Raw genomic sequence first — 26600 nt, 5'->3', positions numbered from 1 at the left:
ATGTTACAATTTCCATTAACAAAAAAACATTATTCTTGTTGAAGAAGCTATGAAGCATATCTTTCACAAGTACTTTATTAATAATCATAGTTGTCAAAAAGAATTAGATATGCATAGATTGTAGATGCAAAGGAAATATTAGATGCACAGAATAAAATATACAGTGGGACTGAGACATAACTATTTTTCTTTTTTAAAATAAATTTTAACCGAAGTGAAAAAAAAAAAAAAACCTGAGCTATTAAGCTTACTTAAAAGATGGCTTTGTTGGTTTAATTATACTGTAGTTATTTTATAAATATATTTCAAAGGAAGCTTGCCATATTGCATGTCAATGAGGAGTGTAAAAAAAAGCTCACAAAAGCTTGTGCATACCAAATACCAAATTTTAGTCATTAGCATTCCTATTTATTACAAACTAAAGGAACCTATTAACAGACAAGAATTTCTGTTTAGCTAGCATTACAATGTTTGGCTATTAAAAAAAGAAGAGTATAGAGTATATGTCTTTTTCCCCATTTGGCCTTATATGTTCTTCCCCCCACGCCCCCCCCCCCCCCCCAAAGCTTACGGAAAGATTGGGAGATGTTTCTGATTGAAGACACTCGATTCTACAGTGGGAATGGGCCAGAGGGCCCAGAACCCCTCGCTTTAGTGGTGCTGCTTAATGCTATTCATTCGGAAGCTAGAACAGTTCAGCTCTGGGACTGTGCAGCCTGTGGAAGGCTGTGTATTGCCCACAGCCTGTGAGGGGCCCTTTGTCTTATAATTTGTGTTATGAACATATGCAAATTATTAATTGTTTTTCCTCGAAGGGAGGGAGTGGGTAGTGATGATAATACTGCTTTTGTTTGGATATTAAAATTTCCTTAAATGCTCCCAAGGCGGGAGTACTTCTCGAAATGTGGATTCCCCTAGCAGGAATTCCCACCGCTACAGTGAATACATGGGTATCAATTCTAGAAACAAGCACACATCGATTTGTATCATTTCAAAAAACTTTCTTTGAGCAAAGGTGGTATTTCTGTTCTCACATCAGAAGTAAATGAATATAGAAATATATTTTTTCTGAATGACAGTTCAAGAGGGGAAACGTTTCAGCCATCCTTACTTTTAGAAACTTTAAATATATTTTTCTTCTTAAAACGGAAGCAAAATTTTCCCCCTAATTGTGCAGGGAAACAAATTTTAAGGAACTGAAAATATTTGAAATGGTAAGAAAGGGTTATTATGAATTACATTAAGTGAGTTTTGTGTATTTTTAAGGGAAAAAGTAGAACTTGTTAAACTCTGTGTATCTGTCAAGTGACTCAAAGCACAGGTTCTTCTGGCCTGACACTTGGCTCTGACAGGATGTATTCTGCCTGCCTAGGGGACTCTTTGTGTTAAAAGATTGAAATTTTTTTAAGAAAAATTCTTCCCTGAAAGGGCCACATGAAAATAATAGGTATCACAAGGAAGGAAAGGAATTCTGAATCTCTGATTTAAAAAAGAAAATCTCTTCATCAAAAGTCATTAACATATGCAGATCTCATGCAAAATCTTATATTTCAGTAGCAAAATTGGCTGTGTGGGGTTGGTAAGGCTAGGTATTCTTTCCCCTGTGACTAGCTGGGCAGAAATAAGAGAGGGAAATTATAATAATTCCTACAGCAAACCTTTTCCACTGGGAAATAGTATAAGTTAATGCAGTAAGAAAGAAGCCGGGATGCCTCAAGGCTGGCAACTGTAGAACAAAATGTGAATGTTCTCCATTTCTATCCCACTATATCTGGATGCAGTGTCAACTCCCAAATCTCTGAAGCATATTTGATACAGAGGTGGGGGAAAGAGCTTTGCCAGCAAAGGCTGCATCTACACCATTGGTTGGATAATTCAGCGCCTCTTCCTCCAAATTAACCAGTCTGATGTTGCCTGCATGGCACCCAGATTATCCTGATGGACCCATCCACTTTTTCCCCAGCCTATATCATTGGTACAACCTTCATTGAATGCCAAATCCAGACACTGTCAGTAGCCAAGGAGGAGAAGGCTGCTTCCCATATATTCACACCAAAGTGGTTTAGATCTCAATGTGAGTGAGAGACAACCCAGCTTTCACTGCCTTAAGTCTCATTTTAAAGAGCAGATTAGGAAAGACTATCTCAACGATGCAGAGATAAGATCGAGACCCTTTTTTCAGGGAACTAACACTTGTTGGGGAGAAAGATGTACCCAGTTCAGGACAGCACAGAACAATGCTGTTTTATGGGTGTCCTTGGTTGGGAGCACACAGGGAAGCATGGGAGAAATCTTAGCAGGCTTCCTGGAAGAGATGGAGTTTGAGCTGAGCCATAAAGATTGAATGTGATTCCAGATGGCAAGAAGTATGACTTTTAAGTAAAATTGCTATACAGGTAAGACATTATGTCAGGTCTGACACAGGCATTTAAAAGTGCCTACTTGAACGAATGAATACGTGAGTGAAGTTATGTGGAAGTCTGATAATAAATTCCTCTGACCATTTCTCATTAGGATGGCCTGCCTGCAGAGTTAACCTGAAATTTGCTTATTTGTCTCCCTTTTTACTATTGTATCTTTCCAGCCTTTCAAGGACAGGGGAGCTCAGTTTGAGATTGGGAATGTCTGGAGCCAATTAAATGATGCTCCTTGCTACCCTGCAGTGGGTGAAGTTTCTTGCTCAGAGGAGACTTTTCCATGGGCAAATGTCCCCTAAACTGATGTCCTGTTTACATTCTTACAAGAGTGAGGGGATTACTGCAATTCTAAGGAGTTTTGTATTTTTAACAAATCTTCCTCTTGTGGTAACAATTTAACATTTTGTTTGAAACATCCCAGAATGCAAAATGGTTAAAGGGGGCTTGTTAGGTTTTTATTCATAGAGCAGAGAAGAGTCCACTGTAAACAGCCGCTGGATTAAAAACAAGGAAACCTGCTACTGCCACTAATTAGTGGGTAAAGTAGCTCACCCAAACCAGCTTTGCTTTTTCTCACTGAAAGACAGAGACAATATTGGCTACCCTTGTCTATAGACAAGGCTTTTGTTTTAGTTCTTTAAAGACAAAACAATAAGAAGGTAGGTTTTTACATAGCTCTAGCCTCCAGCAATTACAGGATTCCTGTGATATTAATCAATTATGAACAGTTTCTTTTCACTCCAGGGAACAGATGCTTATTAGCTTGAGCTTTAAGATACAAATTTTAAAATTACAGCAACTAGGAAAATAAAGAATACTGGCACAATGAGAAATCTGCACCCATATTGTCTTTTCTTTGGAACATGCTTTTATGCTTTAGTAGGTTTTGGGGTCTGGGACATGAAATCCACACTGGGACACAGCAGAGATTTGCTCTTCAGGAAATGCCTTAACTGAGTAAAGTATAGCCAGCCTATATTATGGATCCTTGTTGATATAAAAGTCAACAAGTTGAAGGCAATTCAATTTCAATAATAAGCAGATGGCTTGTGAGTTCCCGAGACCCAAGTAAAGTCCCTTCCATGGGAAGCACCTAATTCATAAGGAGGAAACACCCAGAATTATGAAGAACTCTGCAAGGAGTGTGGCTGAAGAAAAGCTAGCTTCCAACCCCTCCTTCCTGCACCATCCCTCCGTGTTCATCTGAGGGAAGCTCGCTTTCCCAAGAGCCCATCTTTTCCTGGTTGTAAGATGTGTTCATTTCCAATGTACACAGGCTAAACATAACGGCAGAACAGTGTGAAGAGGGAAGTGTGTCCATTAGCACATTCGGGGACAGAGTCTGGGATGTACATTCAACAAAGGGCTTCTTGTGTCTGAGCCATACACCACAGCATTGCACCAATGAAAACTGAACTGACCTCAATGGTGTGTGTGTGTGTGTGTGTGTGTGTGTGTGTGTGTGTGTGGTATCTTTACAAGGCCAGATAAATTAAGGCTACCCTGTTAAACTGTCTTGGTATAAAGGAGGAAAAAAAGTATTGGATGACCTCGTATGTATTAAAGAGGACGAGGAGCCCCCAGAGATTAGAAAATGAAGAGGGGGCTGGAATTTTATTTTAATTAGTCTCACATTCCCTGGAGTGCTTTTCTGAGAATATGATCTTCTTTCCCATTTACTTCTCTGCAGCAAAGTCTGGAGACTCACCAGGCTGAGGAGGAAGAAGGGAACATCTCAGCCCAAGCTGAATTCTGAAGATCACTTGGCCCCACCTTCCAGAAATCCTAAATCACACAGAGGGCAAGTTTTGGCTAGGTCACCAAGAATGAACCAGAAGCTGAGTCCATTACTTCAATTTTCACATTAACCAGAAGACACATTGAAAATTCTTTCTGGAATGAGAGACTGAAAACTTGGCTCAAGGGTGCTTCCGTTGGGTCTTCTCTTGATATGGCATGTGAGGACCGCATCCCAGCTCACAACTGCAGCCATTCCCGGATTACACTGCAAGGGAGGCTAGATTAGGAGTGGGTGGGGCATAGAGGGGTCTGCAGAAACAGCAAAAGCAGCAAGCTGGAGCAGGAAAAACCCAGAAAGTATGTCTCAGAGACAGCCAGTGGCTGCACGTACTAAAGGAAGGCACCTACCTGGAAGAGAAGGGGTTATTAAGTCCTTCCCAGAGTCACAGCGCTGACGTCCTCAGAAAGTCTCCAGCCTCTGTAGTAACCTATATTGTGCGTCAGTATGGTTGAAAAACCTTCTTCTATCAAGTTTAACAACTTTCCGGTGTAACTTCTGAGAGGGCTGATTGCTTATTCATGTGGAAGCAAGACGCCCCGTTCATTTTACCCGTTCTCGCTACTCTTTGTTGGGTTTGGGAGGCTGTTATGGTAGTTGCAAATGGCTTCTCAAGTGACATTTGCTGACATTCAGTGAAGTACATTTATCAGTATTCACCAGCTCACCTCTACACATGCAATCCATTTTGTTTTGTTCTTCATAGCAAACTCCTTTCCAATACCCGTGCCCTGAAAATGATAAATGGCAAGGTGGCATATTTCTCAAGCTGCACTCAAATGTCACTGTGAAAAATCTTTAATGGACTAAGTGTAGCTTTTCACATTACAACTTGTCAGGTACTGAGAAATTCTAGAGTTTGTCTTTAATCCACAAGTCTTTGGAACCACATATCTGCAAGCAGAGACTAATTATAAGCTGCACCAGTCAGACCTGGGCAAGCAGAAACCGAGGAGAAAACATCTGATATCAGCTAATTCTTTATCATCATCATTGTTATTCTCATTCCATTTTTGCTCCTTCCTTTCCTACTCAGAGGATATTTGAGGTATGAGCAATCTGTTACTCTAATTAAGTGGGTGACAGCCCGTACCAGGCCACCCTGCAGGCTTATAATCCACTCATACACTCAACTTTCTCCATAATGGCTTTATTCTTTTCCTCCAAGGTTCAAAATCACCATGACTTCTCCCCCACAAAAAACAAAACAAAACAAAAACAACAACAACAACACCAAAAAACCTGACTCTGAATCATCACTCCTGGCCCCTAAATATTGGCCATAATTGGGTAGGCAAGAGGTATCTGGTATGTCTGGGTGGAAGAGTTCTTTCTCTTGTCTCCCTGATGATCGTTTTCAGAACACGTGGCCATCCTTCCAATGGCTTTGAGTATCACATCATCACCAGAAAGACCTGTCTGTGTGCCTGTCCACTGCCATCCTCCTACTCCCGGGATTGTGGCTTATGGGCACTCGCTCACCCTTGAACATGGCTTGTTCACTCCAGTTCTCCCTTTCCAAATGTTCTCAATCCCCTGGGCTATGCCGCAAGGGGGATTCAGCCCTTGCCCACCGGCTATGGTCTGAATGTTTGTGTCTCCCTCACATTAATATGTTGAAATTTAACATGTGATGGTGTAAGAAGGTGGGGACTTTGGGGCTTTATTAGGTCCTGAAGGGGTAGCCTCATAAAAGAGGCTGCCTTGTCCCCCCACCATATGAAGTACCATCTATGATGCAGAAACAGGCCCTCACCAGACATCAAATCTGCTGGTTCCTTGATCTCAGACTTCGCAGTCTCCAGAACTGTGGGAAATACATTTCCGTTGTTTATGAGCCACCCAGTTTAAGGCATTTCATTAGAGCAACCCAAATGGACGAGGCCACCACCACAGTGAGGGGAGAGCTGGCTGAATTGTGCATGTCTGTGCTGTGTCCCAATAAAAGCACCATAATCAATGAACATTGATTCTGCAATCCATGTCTGAAGGTCAAAGGAGTTGGGAAAGGGGGGATCCTGAAGCCAAGGAAAAGCACTGTACTCCCCAAAACTCTGCCAGCCAGGTTTACCTTTTGCAAGATGCTAAAGATCGAGATGTTTTAGTTTTGCTTCTAGCTCCGTAAGCCCCACTCAAGCTCCAATTTTGATATCTGCTTCTGGATTCCTTAGTGCGGGCCCCTCCCAGGCTCCCTTCTGTTTCTGTTCTTTTTTTCTAGCATCATCCTTGGCTTTTCTTCTCCCTTAGGTTTGACCTCCTGTCTCCTGGGTTGAGTAACTGTCCCCTCTGGCTCCTGACCCGCTGTGGTCCCTCCAAAGCCCTCTCTACAGGCCTTTGGCCACACAGAGGCTCAACAATCTAATCATCTTAATAATCTAAAATTGTAAGTGCCACACTTTTTGTGTGTGTTTATTGTGTCTCGGTTTTGAATTCTTTTTGAAATCTTTTAGTTATTCCAGAAGGGATAAGATAAAGAAGAGAAATCAGTTATAATCCCAGTGGCCAGGCACGGTAGGGCAGAAAGAGTGTTGACGCTGGCTACCCCTGCAAGGCAGAGGGCAGAGGACCCCAGGTTAACTACTTAGAGATGAGACGGATCCTGGACTAGCTCAGGCCCTGGGGTACCTGCACCAATTGCTCTCAGCAGGTCGAGACATCACAGAAAAAGAGAAGACATGTCAACTCTCTACAATAATGTCTTAGCCCTGGAGAAACCATTGGAGAGTGACAAGAGGCAACAAACAGGGTCCTATTCATAGTGGCCGTGGTTTCACCAAGCAGAGAACATACCCAACCAAAGGGACTTCAGTGAAGCTCTTTCTAATCTGTGCTCTGAAATGACTAAGTAAAAGAGAGCTATCTAGAGTATATGAGAATGTCTTTAAAGGCACACTTGCATTAACTATTACATGCAGACTGTTATTATGGACTAAAAGTGAAGGCTGTTTTATTTGGGTGAGAAAACTGGATGTGAGGCATCATTACAATTTTTTGGGTTCTGAAAAGTGCTTCCTTCACTTCCTTCATCTAAACTCCTCAGCCTTCCAGAGCACCCCCTGCACATGTACACACATCCTCTCTCCCACTCTCTCTCTCTCTCTCACACACACACACACACACACACACACACACACACACACACACACACCTCACCCTATCTCAGGAGACCCAATAGTCACAGATCTCATCTGGAGTCCAACCCTTAATCCAGGTGTAACAATCACCACGAGAGACAGTTGAATCTCCACCGATTTTGGAAAGAAATACTCAAGTGTTTTTTAAAAGAAATAATGGAAAAAATTAAACAGCCAATAATAAAAATAGGATGCGGCTATCTCCTATATTTTGCCATTTATATCTAAAATAACTCATGGACAGGCACAAAACATCTGAGAAAATAAAAACGTAACCATTCCCTTCAAAAATCACCCTGGGCTCCGTACATTCTCACCTTTCTCCCTGCCAGCTACCTGGCTCACTGAAGTCTTGACCTCCTGGGCTCAAGTGATCCTCCCACCTCAGCCTCCTGAGTAGCTGGGACCACAGGCACAAGGCACCACACCTGGCTAATTTTTTTTTATTGTCTATAGAGGCATGGTCTCACTATGTTGCCCAGGTTAGTCTTCAAGTCCTGGGCTCAAGCAATCTGCCACCTTGGCCTCCCAAAGTGCTGGGATTACAGGTGTGAGCTACTGCACCCAGCTTCCATCATAATTTTATTGACAGAGCACATGATTTTGTTTAACCCAGTAAGAGGCTGTATACTATTCTTGATTAGGCAAACTATGGCTCATGGAACAGATTCATTCTCATGCTACCTGTTTTGTAAATAAAGTCTTATTGGATCGGAGCCATACCCATTCATTTAGATATGATCGGAAGCTGCTTTCCTGCTACCAGCACAATGCTGATCAACAGAGACCATGTGGCCCATCAAGCCTGAAATGTTTATTATCTGGCCCTTTACAGAGTTTGCTAATCCCTGTTTTAGATTATAGGGGATGTTTGAATGGTCCAGTGGAGAGGACAAACTATGATTCTAGCACTAGAGGGCAAGGCGGGGACTGCAGGAACAAAAGCCACAGGGAGGAAGCAGGAAACAGGTTCCAGAACACAAGTGAAGGAATGGGTCTTGATGAGTGAGGACACTTCATCCACTGTAACAAGCAGCAAAGAAGAAAGTGAGTACAAATGCATGCAGGAAAAGGATGGCATTTCTACCTCCTACCCATTTTCTTTTCTTAAATGGAGTCTTACTCTGTCACCCAGGCTGGAGTGCAATGATACCGTCTCAGCTCACTGCAACCTCTGCTCCCCAGGTTCAAGTGATTCTTCTGCCTCAGCCTCCCAAGTAGCTGGGATTCAGGCATGCGCCACCATGCTCAGCTAATTTTTGCATTTTTAGTAGAGATGGGGGTTTCACCATGTTGGCCAGGCTGGTCTCGAACTCCTGACCTCAGGTGACCTGCCTGCCTCAGCCTCCCAAAGTGTTGGGATTACGGGGATGAGCCACCACACCAAGCCTCCTACCCATTTTTTCTATTAGCTCTGTCTTAATGAAGTGTGAAACAAGCTGAAAGTTTGGGCGGGGAGTAATGGAGGTTTAAGGACAATGAGGAAGTCGTAGGGAGTGGAGAAATGAGCATATGAGGACATTTTGTTAGGATGCCTGGGCAGTGTTGTGGTCATGAGTTTAACGTGCATGCAGTGAGCAGCACCGTGGTATATCATACTTCATCAGTGTTTGTGGAGTCTGGTGCAAGCACAGAGTGAGTCAGTGATTGGGTTTAATCATTGTTGGGATTTTGCCAGGCAAGTACAATGGATGGAGAGAGGGGCAGTGGACTTAAGTGCGCAAGGGATGACTAATGATAATGGTGGGTCATGGAATCTAAACTGGTGAGAAGGAGAATAATGAACGAGGATGGTGAAAGACAGCGGAGAATATGGTGGGGTCAAAGAATGGATTGGAGGTCTCAATGAGAACATAGCATTTTTGGAGAATAAGAGAGCCGGAAAGATAGGAGCTCAGAGAGTGGGGTGCCTGCCATCCAGATTCCTGAGGTGGGGCAGTTTCTTGTAATGGCAGGATCTGGGGGTAGGACTGTGGGAGAGGGAGCCTGGGAAAAGTGAGGGAGTCAAGGGGGCTAAGACACTGGGAGGCCACCCCGATTGTGACAGTCCATCCTGTGGAGAGGAAGTGAGTCAGGGCCAGGTCCCCAATAGCTAGGGGCTCTGAAGGAGAGAGGAGATTGGTGTGGAAGTAGCAATGGGAACAAGACAGCCCCATCTCACCTCAAAGACCCACTGTTTAGGGGATGCGGGAGATAAAATAACCTGCACCTGAGAGGGTGGCGAGTCCTCAGAGACAATGGGCTTCAGTTATGTTAGGAGAGGAGAAAGCATGCGGGGAAGTCACTGAGGCAGTAGGAGCTGTACTGATTTCCAGTGTGCCGACGTAGAAGGGTTTGGAGGGTTGGGAGATGTGGGCAGGACCTAAGCCAGGTTCGGATGTACACAGCTGTGTTGGGTGAGATCTGGGAAAGGGACTGGGTGGCTTGAGTTCCTGGGATTGACCAGGTTGGTAAGGACATGTAGACATCATGGGATTCAGCTGGGAAAGTCTCTGCAGAGAGCAGGCTGGAAGGACTGGGACCCCAAGATGACCCCAATATCTACTGTAGCTCAACACGGTGTGCTGTCAGCACGAATTGGGGGTTGAGAGTCTTCCCTGAGTGTCTGCTGGCATAGGCAGCAAGCAGGAATGAAGGAGCAGTAAGTGGGGGTCTTTGTCAGTTGCCTGGCCCTTCTGCAGAAGGCAGGACGGTCAGGATTGTGGGTTTTCCCATAGGAACGTCTGCTAATCATCTCTATCAACATCCAACCTGCTTTCATAAAAAACACACAAACTCATCGCCACAACAGATTCCTCCCTTGAACGTGATGACCCCCATCCAGTTTCCAGCCCATTTACCTGCTTCCCTTCAACATAAAACAATTCCAAAGAACTAGGGATGTTGCCACAGTCTGCCGCCTGCCCCCACCTCTTGCCTAAGATTGCTCTTCTCAAGGACACGCACATCTAGCCGCAGAGGCCTCTGTTTCTGAACACATCAAGTCCACCCCTGACTGCACACCTTTACCCAGGCTCCTGTCTCAGCCGGGATGCTCTTCCCTCACGTTCCAGAGCTGGTTCCTTCCCATCCAGTTAGCTCAAATGGCACCTCCTTAGAGGGGCTTTCCCTGAGGAACACATCTAACTTGGCTCCTGAAGTCTCTCTGCTTCATCCCACTGTACTGTTTTCACAGCACTTCTTACCTTTGAAAATTATAGTTCTTCACTTATTAGTTGACTTGTTTATTATTTCCTTGATCGAGGATGGTGAAAGACAGTGGAGCATGTAAACCTGTGGACGCAGGAACCCTCAGCTGTCTTTTTCACTGTTAGCATCTAGAACTTTGCCTTGCCCCAACAGGTGCCCAATAATTATCTGTTTGTAAAGTTACCCTTTACAATAGAACTCTTTAACTCAAGAACACATAAAGAATCTGTCTGCAACTAGGAATCTCTTGATCCCTGTACTGGGAGCCCCAAGGAGCATGATAAAAATAGAAAATATGCAGGGCTCAGGAAAGAAGGTGTGGGTTAGTCAACCACAAGTTAGGAATTAATAGCTAGCACTAAAGTACCCAATCATCAGCTTAAATCTTCCATGGGGGTGGACATGGCGGCTCTTATTGGTTGCTACCACCTGGAAGTGAATAAGTTTATCAAGTTATTTCCTAAGGATAGGTCTCAGGAAAGTGTGGCAATAACTATGAAAGCATTGAGCATCTGAAGAGTTTGCTATCAGCATTGGAAAGATCACCCTGCTCTTCTGTGGCCACTATAGGTAGGTACACAACCAAAGGCAAGGGGCTTGGGTAGCTATATGGCATGAGAGCCATTTGAACTTGAGGTGAGAAGGACATAAGCTCCTGGAGTGGTTGGATCCATGTGGATTGATACTTTCAGTTGCTTAGTTCGTTCACAGAATTTAACAGGATCAGGGACCCAGGAACCTTATCAGAAGCCTGTTACTCATGCCTTGGGAGATCTTTTTTGTTTAAAAACTCTTGAAAACTGTTTGCCTTCCCCTTCTTCTCATTTCAGAGAGGGTCAGCAGGCCAGGGCTGGGGGACCAAGGCAGCCAGGGTATTTCACCCAGATCCAGGCAACATGGCTCTACACATCTGCCACTGAAAGCTTTGAGAATTCTCTTTCTCTCTTTCTCTCTCTATCTATCTACCTCTCTCAATCTCTTTCGCTCGCTCTCACTCTCACTCTCCCTCTCTGCTCCTTCCACTATCCCTCTCCCCTACCCCCATCTCCTTGGCTTCACAGGACCCAGTAACTGAACCTGAAGACCCCACCTTCCTAGGACCCTCTCCTTACAAATCTCTTTTTTCATGGATTAGATCTCACTTTAATTCTCCCCATTCACTCTCTGAGCTGAGCTTATTGGTCAGGAAATCTAAGACCCAGGCAGGGGGCCTGGTTATGCCCCAGACAATGACAGGATCTATGAAAGCAACAGACACAATTCCTAGTAGGGCATGGGCTTGGTCAAATCACTGGTGCAGGGACAGTGAACCAGACTGGCCCATGACTCCGGAGCAAGACCGTGGGGGTAGAGCTGCCATCCTCCTACAGGCCAGGCCACAGACAGATACCATGCTTCAAGCCCCAATTATTCTCCCTCTCACAAAGCAAAAGCCAAGAAGCAGTTCTTCCTCCCCTCCCTCCATCCTTGCCTGGGGCAAGAGAAAGCACTGGTGGAGTGAGTGAGGATTCAGAGATGTTGTTTCTAGTTCTGGCTCCTTCATTCCCTTATTCATCCATTCAGCAAACATGTACTGAGTACTTACCACAAGCCCCGCCCGGTGCTGAACTCACTGTTTCCCAGTGAGTGAAACAGGCACAGTCCCTGCTGTGACCAGAAGCACAGGCTCTTTCCAGGCCTCAGTTTCCTCATTTGTAAAATGGGATGCTTGAGCTGGATCAGTGGTTCTCAACGTTCAGCCTGCATCAGAACCATCTGGAGAGTGTGTTAAAATGCAGCTTGCTGGGCCCTACCCCCAGAGCCTCTGATTCAGTAGGCCTGAGAGTATGCATTTCTAACAAGTTCCCAGGTGTTGCTGATGCTTCTGGCCCAGGAATATGCTTTGAGAACTACTGAACTAGATGATCTCTCAGGCCCCTTTCAGCTGTGACAGTTTGTGATGCAGACCGATGAGCAGTTGCTGGAGTGGCCCACGCAGAAAGGGACCGTGGGGAACCAGGCTGGATGTGGAAAAGTCCCGTGAGTTTCCCAAGCTTAGGGGCAAATGGATCAGAGATAAACCCCAACAGAGCCACTAAAGCATTCGCCTCATTATTTTTTTATAAAATGATTAAAAAGTAATTCCCCAACATGAAAGTTCAATCAGATGCTGGAGAAATTACTTCAACTTTCCATAGGGGAAAAAAAGGCTCCACTAAAAAGCTACAAGGGTATTGATGTCTATTAAATATTTGCTTTTCTCCCTAGCCCACACTAGGCTGAGTAATTTGTATTTGGCAGAAACCAGCTGCAATTACATTAGTCAATCCAAAAGCCCAACTTGCTCATACAAAATGCAAACAAATTAGTTAAAATGGCCTAATTAGTGGACTGTAAAAATACAAACTGAGGCTGGCAGCCTGAAGTGTGTTAGGCAAGAGCACCGTCTCCCCACACAGGGTGGCCTGGAGCCGAGCAGACCACGGGACCCAGCTCACACCTGACTGCGGGGCTTCGGACCTTCCAGAGCCAGCGATGATGCAGCGGAACCCTGTGGTTTTGCCTTGGGTAACACTGTCTTCTCCTGGCCCAAGTCACGGCCCTCGCTTTGGCCAAGTAGGTATAATGGAAAGAATGTGGGGTTTGGATCCAGAACCTGAGCTTGAATCTCAGCCCTAGTTCACCAATTATTGCTTTATTAAATAATATAACCTGTCTTGAAAGGTGGTTGTAAGGATTAGCGATTAGAGATGTATGTGCCTGGTACATAGCAGTTGTTGGGTTATCAGTTTATGTCTGGTTTTCCTGTGCCTTAAAACACCAGAGTGGCCTTATAAGTCAGGATTCTGACTGATTGGGGGCACCAGAGAACCATTTTTTAAGATTGAGGGGGTCTGGGATAATGACTCTCAGAATGTTGACTAAGGTGAGTGCATTGTGTTCAGGGTATATATATGCGGTGTGACTCACACAACTCATCTGTGCTGCATCCCAATGGGCTACAGGCTGCAGCCTTCTAGATCTGTGGGTCATAGCATCAGAGAACTGGAAAGGAAGGATCACAGACATCCCCCAGGCTGGGGGTTCGAGCCCTCAGAGCCCTCGCCATGCATCAGAATCCACTGGGGAGCTTATAAAAAATACCAGAGCCAGCGCCCCTCACCCAGAGATTCTGATTCAACCAGCCTGGAAGGGGCCCAAGCGACAGTGCATTTGAATGTCTCCCAGGTGATTGTAAATGAAGTGGAGTTTAAGAATTATTCCTCTAATCTGAATGCTTTGTTTTTATGGAGAAGGGATAAAAGTAAACAACAACAACAAAACAGATCAGCAAAACAACTGCAACTCAGACATTTAGAGGGATACAAATTCTTTTAAGCCACAAAGAATTAGATTTTCCTAACTTCACTCCTGATTCAAACTGTTGGATCAGACCATTGGGTCTGACAGGAAGGAATATTTGCAGGATGCCAGGAGAGAACTGGGGCTTTCTACCAGGCTCCCAAAGGAGGCTAGGCTTTAGTGACAATCAGCATCTTGGTTTTTCTTTGTTTTTTGTCTTTTGGTTTTGTTTTGAGAGAGAGTCTCACTTTGTTGCAGGCTGGAGTGCAGTGTAGTGATCTTGGCTCGTTGCAACTTCCGCCACCTCCCAGGTTCAATTGATTCTCATGTCTCAGCCTCCCAAATAGTGGGGACTACAGGCACGCACCACCACATCCAGCTAATTTTTTGTATTTTTGGTACAGATGGGGTTTCAGCATAATGCTCAGGCTGCTCTCAAACTCCTGAACTCAGGTAATCTGCCCACCTCGGCCTCCCAAAGTGCTAAGATTACAGGCATGAGCCACCGAGCCTGGCCAGCATCCTGTACTTTGTAAACCTTCCCAGCAAAGCACATTTCCAGCTCAATTATAGTTATAACATCAGCCAGATTGAGACTGGGAATCCCAGGGAAGTGTTGCAATTCCCAGGGAAGTGTTGCAATTTGTTTCAAGATCAAGTAGCTAATCAGTGTCAGACACAAGACTTAGGCGCCCAGGGGAATGGGTGTTAAACAAATAGCCTCCATCAACTCTGACCACCAGAAACTGTGATTTATGTTAGGATGGTCCCCACCCACTTGTGGATTCCCTTCAAGAGCAGATGGTAAAGTTGCACCCTTCTTTAGAGAGGACCAGAGATGGATGTTTTCTTGAGTGTAGCAAAGAGATGTTTAGTTTCCTTAACGTGGAACCCTTATCTCAAAAAAGGAATCTCACCCTTTAAGGACTGTGCCTCATTTATATTTGTAGTCTGCATTTAGTGGGTGTTCTTCTGAGTCATTCTGCCTCCACTCTCATGGGCCTCTGCTGGCTCCCACAGAGTGGGGCACCTGCGCCCAGAGAGGCCAGGACACAGGTGGAATCTAAGGGCCCCTCTCCCGGAAGGAAGAGCAAGAGGGTTCTACTTCTGTTCTCATTTTTCAAGTTCAGGCTCTCCTTATGTCCATCCTTGCCACTCCAATTCCCAGAACCAAAATCTTTGGAAACATGAAAATACAGTGCCATCTCTTACTGTGTGGGCTTCCATAATTTCACCACTACTTATGCTCCAACCCCTCTAAGTGCTCTTAGACACAATTCACTCTCAGACACAGTTATCTCAGATTGTGGCAAGGACTCAGGCTGAGGTCAGATCCCTGGCTTTGCCCACCTCCTTGAGTCAGATGCTTAGCTCGTTTCTAATATGATCATTTCAAGTTACAATTTTTGTCCTAAGAACTGCCTTGGTTGTGTCCCACAATTTTTAAAATGTAGAAGTTTATCTTTCAGGATTTTCTAATTTTCTTTAGTGAGAGTCTGTTGGTAGAAAAATTAGTTTGTCTGGAAATGCATTGAAATGTATTTTTTCTAAGTATAGACTTTCAGGTTGCCAAGTGTTTTCTTTCAGCACGTTGAAGATATTTTTTCCACTATCTTCTGGCTTCCATTGTTGCTATGGGGAAAGCAGTCACTACTCTAATTATCATTCCTTTGAAAATAACACTTTTTTCTCTCTGGCTGCTTTTTTTTTTTGAGACAGAGTCTCATACTGTCAGCCAGGCTGAAGTGCAGTGGTACAATCTTGGCTCACTGCAACCTCCGCCTCCTGGGTTCAAGCAATTCTCCTGTCTCAGCTTCCCAAGTAGCTGGGATTACAGGTGTGCACCAGCATGCTCAGCTAATTTTGTATTTTTAGTAGAGATGGGATTTCACCATGTTGGGCAGGCTGGTCTCAACTCTTGACCTGAGGTGGTCTGCCCGTCCCAGCCTCCCAAAGTGCGGGAATTACAGGGATAAGTCACTGTGCCCAGCCTCCTCTGGTTATTTTTGAGATTTTCTCTTTGTCTTTTGTGTAATTTTCTTGAGATGCAGGTAAGATATGTTCACTCTATCCTATGTGTTTCTTAACATTTCTTTCACATTTATCCTCTCTTTGTCTTTCTGAGCTGCATTCTGGATTTTTTTTCATATCTATATTCTAGTTTATTCTTCTTTCAGTTATATCCAATCTTCTGTTGAAGCCGTCTATTGAGTTTTTAATTTTTTTTCTTTTTTCTTTTTTTTTTTTTTTGAGATGGACTTTCACTCTTGTTGCCCAGGCTGGAGTGCAATGGTGCAATCTCAGCTCATCGCAGCCTCCTGCTCCTGGGTTCAAGCGATTCTCCTGCCTCAGCCTCCCAAGTAGCTGGGATTACAGGCATGTGGCACCACACCCAACTAATTCTGTATCTTTAGTAGAGATGGGGTTTCTCCGTGTTGATCAGGCTGGTCTTGAACTGCTGACCTCAGGTGATCTACCCACCTCGGCCTCCCAAAGTGCTGGGATTACAGGCATGGGCCACCATGCCCAGCTTGAGTTTTTAATTGCAATGATTATATTTTTTACTGGTGAAAGCTCTGTTTGAATCCTTTTCCAATCTCCTTGGGCATTTCTATTCTTTATAGTCATAGTTGTTTTTTTTTTTTTTTTTTTTTTTGAGACGGAGTTTCATTCTTGTTACCCAGGCTGGAGTGCAATGGCGCGATCTCGGCTCACCGCAACCTCCACCTCCTGGGTTCAGGCAATTCTCCTGCCTCAGCCTCCTGAGTAGCTGGGATTACAGGCACGCGCTACCATGCCCAGCTAATTTTTTGTATTTTTAGTAGAGACGGGGTTTCACCATGTTGACCAGGATGGTCTCGATCTCTTGACCTCGTGATCCACCCGCCTCGGCCTCCCAAAGTGCTGGGATTACAGGCTTGAGCCACCGTGCCCAGCTATAGTCATAGTTTTAATCCTTTTATTTCTTTAAATGTGTTTTAAACATATTTTATATTTATATCTGATACTTTCAATATCTGACACTATGGATCCAGTTCTGCTGTCTGCTGGCTCTTGCTCACGGTGCTTTGTTTCCTTGAGTGCTTTAGGATATATGACTATGAGTTTATATCTTTGAAATTTTGTCTGTGGGAGCTCTGAGGATTGGATTAAAGTTCCTTCGGAGAGATAGCACTTTATTCCCTAAGTGCCTGGGTTACTATCAACTCAGAGATTCACTTTCTCCAATTCTTAATTTGAGGTCTCTCAGACCCAGGGAGTGTGAATTTGAGTGCAAACTCATGGAAGAGCTGATTTATGGTTATAAATTCTCAGATTAATTCTCTTCCTCTATTTAGGGTCAAAGTCAGACAGGCCTGTTTTTCCCTATAGTCCCTGTTGCAAGATTACAGTCTGGGGTTTATTTCTCATTCACCTTTACACTGATGGCGCAATAACTTTGGATGTCAGCTTTATTTTTATTTATTTACTTTTATTTATTTGAGACAGGGTTTTGTTTGTTTGTTTTTGAGACAGAGTTTCGCTCTTGTTGCCCAGGCTGGAGTGCAATGGTGCAATCTCAGCTCACTGCAACCTCCGCCTCCCAGGTTCAATCGACTTCTGGGTTCAAGTGATTCTCCTGTCTCAGCCTCGCTAGTAGCTAGTAGGTAGGATTTCAGGCGCCCACCACCATGCCTAGCTAATTTTTTTTATTTTTAGTATAGATGAGGTTTCACTATGTTGGCCAGGCTGATCTTGAACTCCTGACCTCAGGCGATCCACCCACCTCAGCCTTCCAAAGTGTTAGGATTACAGGAATGAGCCACCAAGCCAGGCCAACAGGGCCTTGCCTTATCCCTCAGGCTGGAGTGCAGTGACACTAACATGGCTCACTGAAGCCTCCACCTCCTGGGCTCAAATGATCCTCCCTCTTCAGCCTCCCAAGTAGCTGTAACTACAGGTGCATGCCACCAAGTCTGGCTAATTTTTGTATTTGTTGTAAAGAAGGGAGTTTCCTGTGTTTTGACCAGGCTGATCTCAAACTCCTGAGCTCAAGCTATCTGCCCACCTCTGCCTCCCAATATGCTGAGATTATAGTTTTGAGCCACCATGCCTGGCCAGTGTCAGCTTTTTGGATAGCGGATCTCAGCTATACTCTCCACCTTGGGTACATACTAGGCTTTTTCTCCTTTGTCTCTGGCCTTATGAACTTATGAAAACTAAAATTCAAGTTTACCTGATTTGGAAAATATCCTCAAGATCAAAGTGAACTTCAGTGCTTCACTTATTTTTGTGGATTTTCACCTTCATCTAGTTCTGAGTATTTCTTAGTTTCTAATTTATTAGTACATTTAAAAATGTTCTTTCAGCCAGGCATGGTGGCTCGCGCCTGTAATCCAAGCACTTTGGAGGCCAAGGCAGGTGGATCACCTGAGGTCGGGAGTTCAAGACCAGCCTGACCAACATGGCGAAACCCCGTCTTGAAAAAAAAAATGTTCTTTCACCTACTATGTTTCTGACCCTGGGCAAACAATTGATTTCTTCAAACCTCGGTCTTCTCACCTACAAAATTGTCTATTTGGGGCTAGGCGCAGTGGTTCATGCCTGTAATCCCAGTACTTTGGGAGGCCAAGGCAGGCAGATCACAAGATCAAGAGATCAAGACCATGCTGGCCAACATGGTGAAACTCTGTCTCTACTAAACATACAAAAATTAGCCAGGCACAGTGTTGAGTGCCTGTAGTCCCAGCTACTCAGGAGGCTGAGGCAGGAGAATTGCTTGAACCCAGGAGGTGGAGGTTACAGTGAGCCAAGATTACGCCACTGTACGCTAGCCAGGCGACAGAGCGAGAGACTGTCTCAAAAAAAAAATTGTCTTTTTTTGGAGGGTTGTTTGAGGGTCAACTGAGAAGCTCCACATGAAACAACTTTTAAACTAAAAAGTATACCAATACTAGAGCATTTTGCGAAACTGTATCAAGTTACAATATATTTTCTCCTTCATTAAGGTGATTGAAGAAAACTAGCAAAGGCGGTTTATAATGCAGGTCAATATTCAGCTATTCTCTCGACAAGGATTTGTCAACCACCTTCTGCAAGGCACTTCCCTAGCCTGCAGCTACTTGGTGCAACTGTTTCCAGAGGTGTTGAATTCAAGACAAAATTATGGTTTATTTAAACTAAAAATAAAAATCTTGTGCTGTTTGCTTATACAGCCTTTTTGACATAAAACACATATTTTTTAGCACATCCCATTTTCCTTGCTGGTTAAAAAAGTCTTAGTTCCTTTAGCATTTTTAAACAGTCTAGACTGTGAGTTAGGAAACCTATGTTCTAATTCCCCTTTCCACCACCTGGATATCTAAACTTGGGAAAGTCACACCCCTCAGCTCCAAAGACCTCACATTCCATTCCTATAAAACAGGAATACTAATCACAGGAGTATTACGAGGCTCAGGTGAGGTAATGCAGATGAGAATATTGTGGACATTTGAAAGCTTTCTACAATTTGAGGGAAGGGAATTACTATTGCCCAGTATTAGAAATGATTTATTCTCCACTGGGCATGGTGGCTCATGCCTGTAATCCCAGCATTTTGTGAGACCAAGGCCAGCAGATTACCTGAGGTCAAGAGTTCAAGACCAGCCTAGCCAACATAATGAAACCCCATCTCTACTAAAAATAAAAAAAAAAAAAAAAAATTAGCCGGGTATAATGGTGTGCACCTGTAATCCCAGCTATTCAGGAGGTGGAGGCAGGAGAATCGCTTGAACCCGGGAGGTGGAGGTTGCGGTGAGCCGAGATCACACAACTACACACCAGTCTGGGCGAAAGAGCAAAACTCTGTCAAAAAGAAGAAAGAAAGAGAAGGAAGGAAGGAAGGAAAGAAAGAAGGGAGGGATGGAGGAGAGAGAGAAAAAAAGAAGGAAAGAAAGAAAGGAAGGAGGGAGGGAGGAAGGGAGGAGAGAGAGAAAAAGAAAGGAAAGAAGGAAATGATTTATTCTTAACCTCTCCCCCACTCATGATATCCCAGGCCAGAAAAAAAATATGCAGGGATTATTCTCTTGGAAGACACGGTCTGAGAATGCTCAAAACTATGTGTCATCGCAGGACACATCCCTGTGTGGTTGCAGGCTCCTGGCTTCAGGGAAGCAGCGCATTCCTGCCATCTCTGGTTGCAGCAGCACCTGCGTCCTTGCCTCTCCTTAGCTGGGCTGCCCGCTTTTTGGGGGCTTTAGCTCCCTGGAGAGGAGAGCGGTCCTCCCACAGCGCCGAGGAGACCTGCCCCTCTGTGCTGGGTGCAGAGTGCCAGGGCTGGCTGCTCTGCAAAGGGCTAAGGCATCAGGGGTCAGTGTCAGGACGTGCTGACTGCAGAGGACACAGTGACAGGCTGAGCTGGGGCAGTAATTAGACAGTGAGAGCTTCCTCCAGCAAGCTACAATCAATAGGTCCGCTTACTGAGGAAAAAGATTAAAGTAAAGCAGATGGCGGAAGATAATAACATCTCCCACTTAACTCGCATTTTCACTTGTCAAAGTACTCTCACCACCATTTTCTCATTTGGTCCTCAGAACCTCTTTTCTCAGATCCTCTGCTGGGAGTAGCTGTCCGATTTTACAGGCAAGAAAGCTGAGGCACAGACTGGCTGCTGGCTTCCTCGCTGTAGCAGCTGGTACACACATTTCCATTCTCTTTGTGCTGGTCTTCCTGTCATTCGCATCTCAGAGTGTGAACATACTAAATAATTTAACAGATTTTTATTGGGCACCTACTATGTTCCAGTCGTTTGTGGATACAGCAGTGAGAGAGACAAAGCCCTAATCTCGTAGTGGTTAACCCTTTTCTTTTCTCTTCTTTCCTTCTTTCTTTCTGTTGTTGTTTTGTTTGATTGTTTGTTTGTTGGTTTTTAAGACAGTGTCTCGCTCTGTCACTCAGGCTGGAGTGCAGTGGTACAGTCTCTGCTCAGTGCAGCCTCAACCTCCTGGGCTCAACCAGTCCTCCGACCTGAGCCTCCTGAGTAGCTGGAACTACAGGCATGCACCACCACGTCTGATTAATCTTTGTATTTTTTGTAGAGATGGGGTTTCACTATGTTGTCCAGGCTGGTCTAGAACTCCTGAGCTCAAGTGATCCACCAGCCTCTGCCTCCCAAAGTGCTGGGATTGTGGATGTGAACCACCACGCCCGGCCATGAGGTTCCATTTTCTCAGGAGAAGAAGATAATACCCAAGTAAATGGACAAGATAACTTCAGACAATAGTGTGTGCTCTGGAAATAATAAAACAGAATGATTTGATAGAACCCAGGAAGGCTAACTGAGCCTAGAAAATAGGTGAGCAGGTGATATCTGAGTTAAGCTAAGACCTGCATATCAAGAAATTGCTTGAATGTAAAGAAGAGGCAGAAGAATGAAGGAAGAGCAAGGTGCAGATAGAAAATGACAGCAAGTTAATAGTGCTGTGGGTCTTTCTGGTCTCTGGGGATAAAAAAAATAAAAGGGAGCTAAGGAAGAGGATGTTCTCTTGCGAAGCATGGAGATAATTGGCCTGAAAAGTTAGAACTTCTTTCTGGAGCTCTTTTCCCAGGCTAACACCTTTTCTTTACTCCTGGTTCAGTGTGCCCATCTGTGAAATGGACACAATGGTTGTCAGTCACTGTTATAGACACTTTTTTTTTTTTTTTTGAGACCGAGCTTTGCTCTGTTACCCAGGCTGGAGTACAGTGGCCCAATCTTGGCTCACAATAACTTCTACCTCCCAGGCTCAAGTGATTCTCCTGTCTCAGACTCCCAAATAGCTGAGTCTACAGGCACCCACCACCATGCCTGGCTAATTTTTGTATTGTTAGTAGAGACAAGGTTTCACCATGTTGGTTAGGCTTGTCTCAAACTCCTGATCTCAGTGATCCACCCACATCAGCCTCCCAAAGTGCTGGGATTACAGGTGTGAGCCATCACACCCCGCCTATAGACACCTTTGACTGTGGGCCCCCTGAAGAGTTGAGAAGTGCTAGAGATATGCTATCCAACCATATCAGCAAGGGGTTACAGATTCTTTAGGTGCTTAGTGAATATTAAATATTTTCTGTTTTAAATGACACTACCAAGATAGCAAATGGGCAAGCCACTCTAATCTATTCACCTGGATTAAACTCAATTGTTCTAGTTGCCACATCAGCTTCCTAAGGTCTCCTTTCAAGAACACCGCTATCTCAACTTTATATGGCACATTCCACTGTGCTGAGTTCTTTGATAGTTCTCACTAGACATTTACTAGATTGTAAGACGCTTGAAGCCAGGGACAATTTCTTACTCATGTTTATTTACATACTAAAGGTGCAATAAATGTTTGTGAAATTCACATGTGAAAGACAACTTTATCTCAATCACAGCCCTTCTCCTCAAACCCCACTTCCAAGTGGGCACTTTCATTACTAGCATCCTAATATATATCAAGTGAGGAAACTGAGGCACAGAGAATTTAAGAGACTTACAGTCGCTACCCAGACTCATTTGATTTGATTGGGAATGTCTCTTGGTACCTATATCCACAGCAACAGCAGAAACATCAATCAAGTTTTCAGAAGCAGACACAAAAGTAGACATTTATCTCTGCTTAAAAAGCCTTAGTCAGGGATTTCAAATTTTAGGATCTAAGTGGGATTTCCTAAAGAGAATTTACAGACCCTAGACCTCAGAAGCTCTGCACAGTAAGAGACTGACAACATTATTTGCCTTGGTTCAAGAGTTACCTGGGCTTGTCAAGGTCATCCAGGTAGCTCCATAATTATTTGTAGGGCAGCCATCAGCTACCTCCCCTTACAAAAGGTCCCCTGTGGCAGGGCTCAGGGGTTCGTGTCATTTGCATTTGGATTGCCTAAGATGTCAATCAGTTCTAGCCACCTGCCAAGAAAGTTAGAACCTAAGACTTTTTTTCTTTAAGGAGGGGGAAAGGAAGCAATAAAACCAGTCTAGTTATTTTAATGAGGCCTTAAAAATGCAGTCAGTAGATTCAGTTAGAAACACAGCACATTTTTACATCATTCATTTTACCAAAACACAGACTCCTTTTGAAGCATCCAAGATAACTCAGGCTGCTGAAGACACACCCAAAGGGAGCCCAACCTTAAGAGCTCCTTGAAATCCCTTTTCCAATGCATTGGTCCTCAACCTCAGGAACACATTGGAATCACCTGGATAAATTTACAAAGCACTGCTGCCTAGGTCCTGCTTCCACAGAACCTGATTCAGTTGTTCCAGGGTGAGTCCTGGACATTGAGATGATTTAAATCTTCACAGATGATTCTAAGGTGCCGCTAACGTTGAGAACCATGATCTCTAAAGGACAGGTGGGCAAGAGAGGAAGATGCTGACATTACAAAGGGCGGACAACATCGTTTCTTTGGTAACTTGCACTATCTGGCTGGGATAGTCATCTCTCAGGTGACCCAATCCAGTTTTTGTCCCAGTTTTAGCACGGAAAGTCCTATGCCCCAGGAAACCTCTCAGTCCCAGCCAAATAAAGAAGGCTGGTCACCCTACTACTGCCCACCCACATTGGCTCAGTTCTTCTGCATAATGGAAGAAGGGATGAGCTTCCAGGCATTTCAGGAAAGGGAAGAGGAAGGAGCTAAGGGAGTGAGGAGACAAGATGGTGGAGGGATGGGGCCTGTGGTCCCTCCCATAGACAGTGCACAATTTAATGACCCCCCGCCCCATTTCACAAAAGTACATTAATTCAAAAAATACTTGAAATGAATAACTTTTTTCCTTTGGAAAAACTGGACAGGTGACAGTTTCATTCCAGGGTTGAAATGGTGTGGGATACCAGCAAGTCTCTTGGGGCTGAAGGGTCCTTGAGATGATACGCTCCCCAGGAATTTGCGGATATCTTCTAAGAGGGCTTTGGAGCTGGTGGAACTGGTGTGGTTTGATGTCATTATTATCTTAGACCTTGAAGGAAGGCAGCTCCAGGTGACACCTGAACTCTACTGAGGAAGGAGAAAAGGGTCTGAAGGCAGGGAACCTAAGGCCTGTTCACGCTGACTAGATATCAGAGGCTCCTCCCTTTTCAACATCTTCTTTTTCTGCAACTGCTGCTGGCAGTTGCAATGCCTCCTTTTTCTGTGTGGCAGTTGAAAAATGGAAGTACCTCTGATTGGTCCCCACTTACAACCAATCAAATTGGTTGTGGGCCAATGGGAAATCTCTAGAAGGTATTTAAATCTCAGAAAATTCTGTGACCAAGGCTCTTGAGTGGCTCGCTCCATATCCCTGTGGAATATAATTTCCTTTAAAATAACTGTTTGCTTTCACTGTCTTGCTTTGTTTTGTGCGTTTTGGCCAATGCTTTGTTTCAAATGCCAAGAGAGTAGACAACTACCCTCAACTGGTAGCACTGCTGACATCCATCACACACTCAGCCTTCTATTGGACACCTGCTATTTGTCAGACTTTGTGCACACACTCATTTCCTAGGAGGGTGAAGATTGCGGGGTGGCAGAAACAGAGTACAAAGTTACTGTAGAGAAGGTACTCTTAGGCGCTTTGCTGGGGTAGGGGCAGGACTAGGGGTGGCTAGGCTGACATAGATGGGGCCTCCGGGGACGGGAGACAGGCTTAGCTAGCATCACAGAGGGTGGGACCCTGTTTTATATCATATTATAAATCATCAATCGTGCCAGCTTGAGAAGTGGCTATTGGCCAGGAATGTGACATAAATGAATGTGCAGAAATCACTTACAAAAGGAACTCAAAGGCCCCCAATCATCCCCATGGTTGACAAGATTTGTAGCTGGAAGCAGTTTCTTTTTCTTTTTTACACAAGCTTCCATTTCCACCTTGCCCTTGCCATCCCCAAGGACCCGAATTTGAAGTTCCTGATTGGCCTTTGGTGCTCTGATTTTTGAGAGAGAAGGAAAACACCTATTAAAAATGTTCGTTCCAGGTGGATGGTTGCTTCCAGCAGTCTCTGGTGCCAGAGTAATGAATCTAGAATCCCCATTCCTTGCCCAAATCTCAATGGCTAGTAATTAAATTTCCACTAACAGTTTGTTTTATCACCTCAGTTAGCTCGTTGACATATAATAGGTGCTGCTGAGAGGTACATCCAGTTAATGATTTTCTTTTACATATTGATATTAGTACCTGGAGTGGGAACATCTCCTCTTCAGAATATGATTACTATTTTGAAATCTTAAGCACAGGAGGAAAATCCGTTTCTATAAATTAAACAAGAAGTTCTGAGAACTTCTATCTTCAGTTCCCATCCAGACACTAATGCATCTCATTTACTTTGTGCTGTTCCCCTGAGTTATCTGTGTCATGCAGACGATGCTTGCATGTCACGTTAACTATCTATTGAAAAAAGCTCGAAGTGTGCTTGTAACAGTGCCGTGAGCCAGGATGCAAGGTAGGGAGCAGAACATGAAAAATTCATCACTGTTGCATTTCAAGTTGCTTGGATATTTTAATTTGAAGAGGAAAGAACCCATGTCAGCTAAAGATGGAGCTGTAATTAAACCGACATGGCGTTCACAATTGCCCCCAAACCCGTTCCAGTTGTCATTTGTTTCTTTTCCCCATCTTTAAACTACATGAAATCAATTATCTCCGCAAACCAGTGGCAAGGACTGTATGCCAACCACTTACTCCTGACGTGAATAAATTATTCAAAATTCATTATTGATGTGAATAACTCTTCAGAGGGAAAGACCGTCCTATTATCTGGGTGTGTGGACTCAGGAAGACACGCCTCCTGGTCTGTATCTTGGATGCCCAGGACAAGGTCTTTCTGTCACAAATGCCTGGGCAGGGGAGAAGGGCAGTACAAAGCAGCCTTCGCAGAGTGACCGCCCTTAATGTGGGTGGCTTTACACATAGTGACAAACAGGTTCCCAGCATACCCGTGAGTGACAGCTATAGGGTAAGGGGGGACAGACGTCCTGGTCTCAAAATACCTCTTGTGCATCGAGGATGCCAGACACCTGGAGCGGTGATAGGCACTGGTGTGTACAGGATGTGAAACAGAGTTGATGCAATGTCATTTTGGCTTTCCTATAACCTGGCTATCTCTTGCCAAGACTTCAGGTCTGATTAGTCTACTTGGAGGGGACAGCGGACTTCATCAGCCTCACTTCCCGACACTCCCGTCAACTTTAGAAATGTGGTGAAGATATTTAAGATGAGGTGTCACATCTTCCTACTAAATTCCTCTGTGAGCCACCCCTGAGTCAGAAGCCTTCTTTGGAAAACATTAATAACGGGGGAAATGAAGTTTTAGCTGGCTTTTGTGCAGGCAATGTGTTCTGCAGTTACATCTCCCTGAGGCAGCATCTCCCGGTTGGCCCTGGGCCGGCCCCCATGAGTCCTCTTTGTCAGCCGGGAGAGTAGGAGGTGACCACAGGCACTGCTGCTTTGCAGGTCGCCGGAAGGGAGAGGCATGTTGGAGATGGACGAGGCTGCTCTGAAGGATACCTGGCCTAATGATGGGGAAATCATCTAACAAACTGCTGACAAGTCGATCTTCCCCAGCCACTGCCTCTTTACCTAGTCTGTCAATTTCACTGTTTCTAGCTCCAGGGTCACTGGCAAGCCCTGGACCACACAGGGCTTTCTAGGGGACTGATCCTGCCAAGCTTCCTGGCAAAGGAAGGAGCCAGCCTCCTGTGCCAGTTAACGCTCTCAAATCCACCCCTAAGCCCCCTACCCCAGCTGCCATAACTGTCCCTCTAGCAGATCCATGACAATCTCTGTCCTGAAGA

General features: G+C 44.6%; 1 pseudogene across 1 annotated transcript; it reads left to right on the top strand.

Moving 5' to 3' along the window:
* Positions 1-1938: 1938 nt before the first annotated feature.
* Positions 1939-6608, top strand: LOC116566740 (annotated as a pseudogene). Its single transcript, XR_004275996.1, has 2 exons — positions 1939-2074; positions 5292-6608. The product of XR_004275996.1 is annotated as an uncharacterized LOC116566740 (transcript).
* The last annotated feature ends 19992 nt before the right edge of the window (positions 6609-26600 follow it).

Source organism: Sapajus apella, unplaced genomic scaffold (genome assembly GCF_009761245.1).
Source record: "Sapajus apella isolate SASKATOON/1434 unplaced genomic scaffold, GSC_monkey_1.0 scaffold44, whole genome shotgun sequence".
Lineage (NCBI taxonomy): Eukaryota > Metazoa > Chordata > Mammalia > Primates > Cebidae > Sapajus > Sapajus apella.
This window is presented reverse-complemented; position numbering and strand designations above follow the sequence as displayed.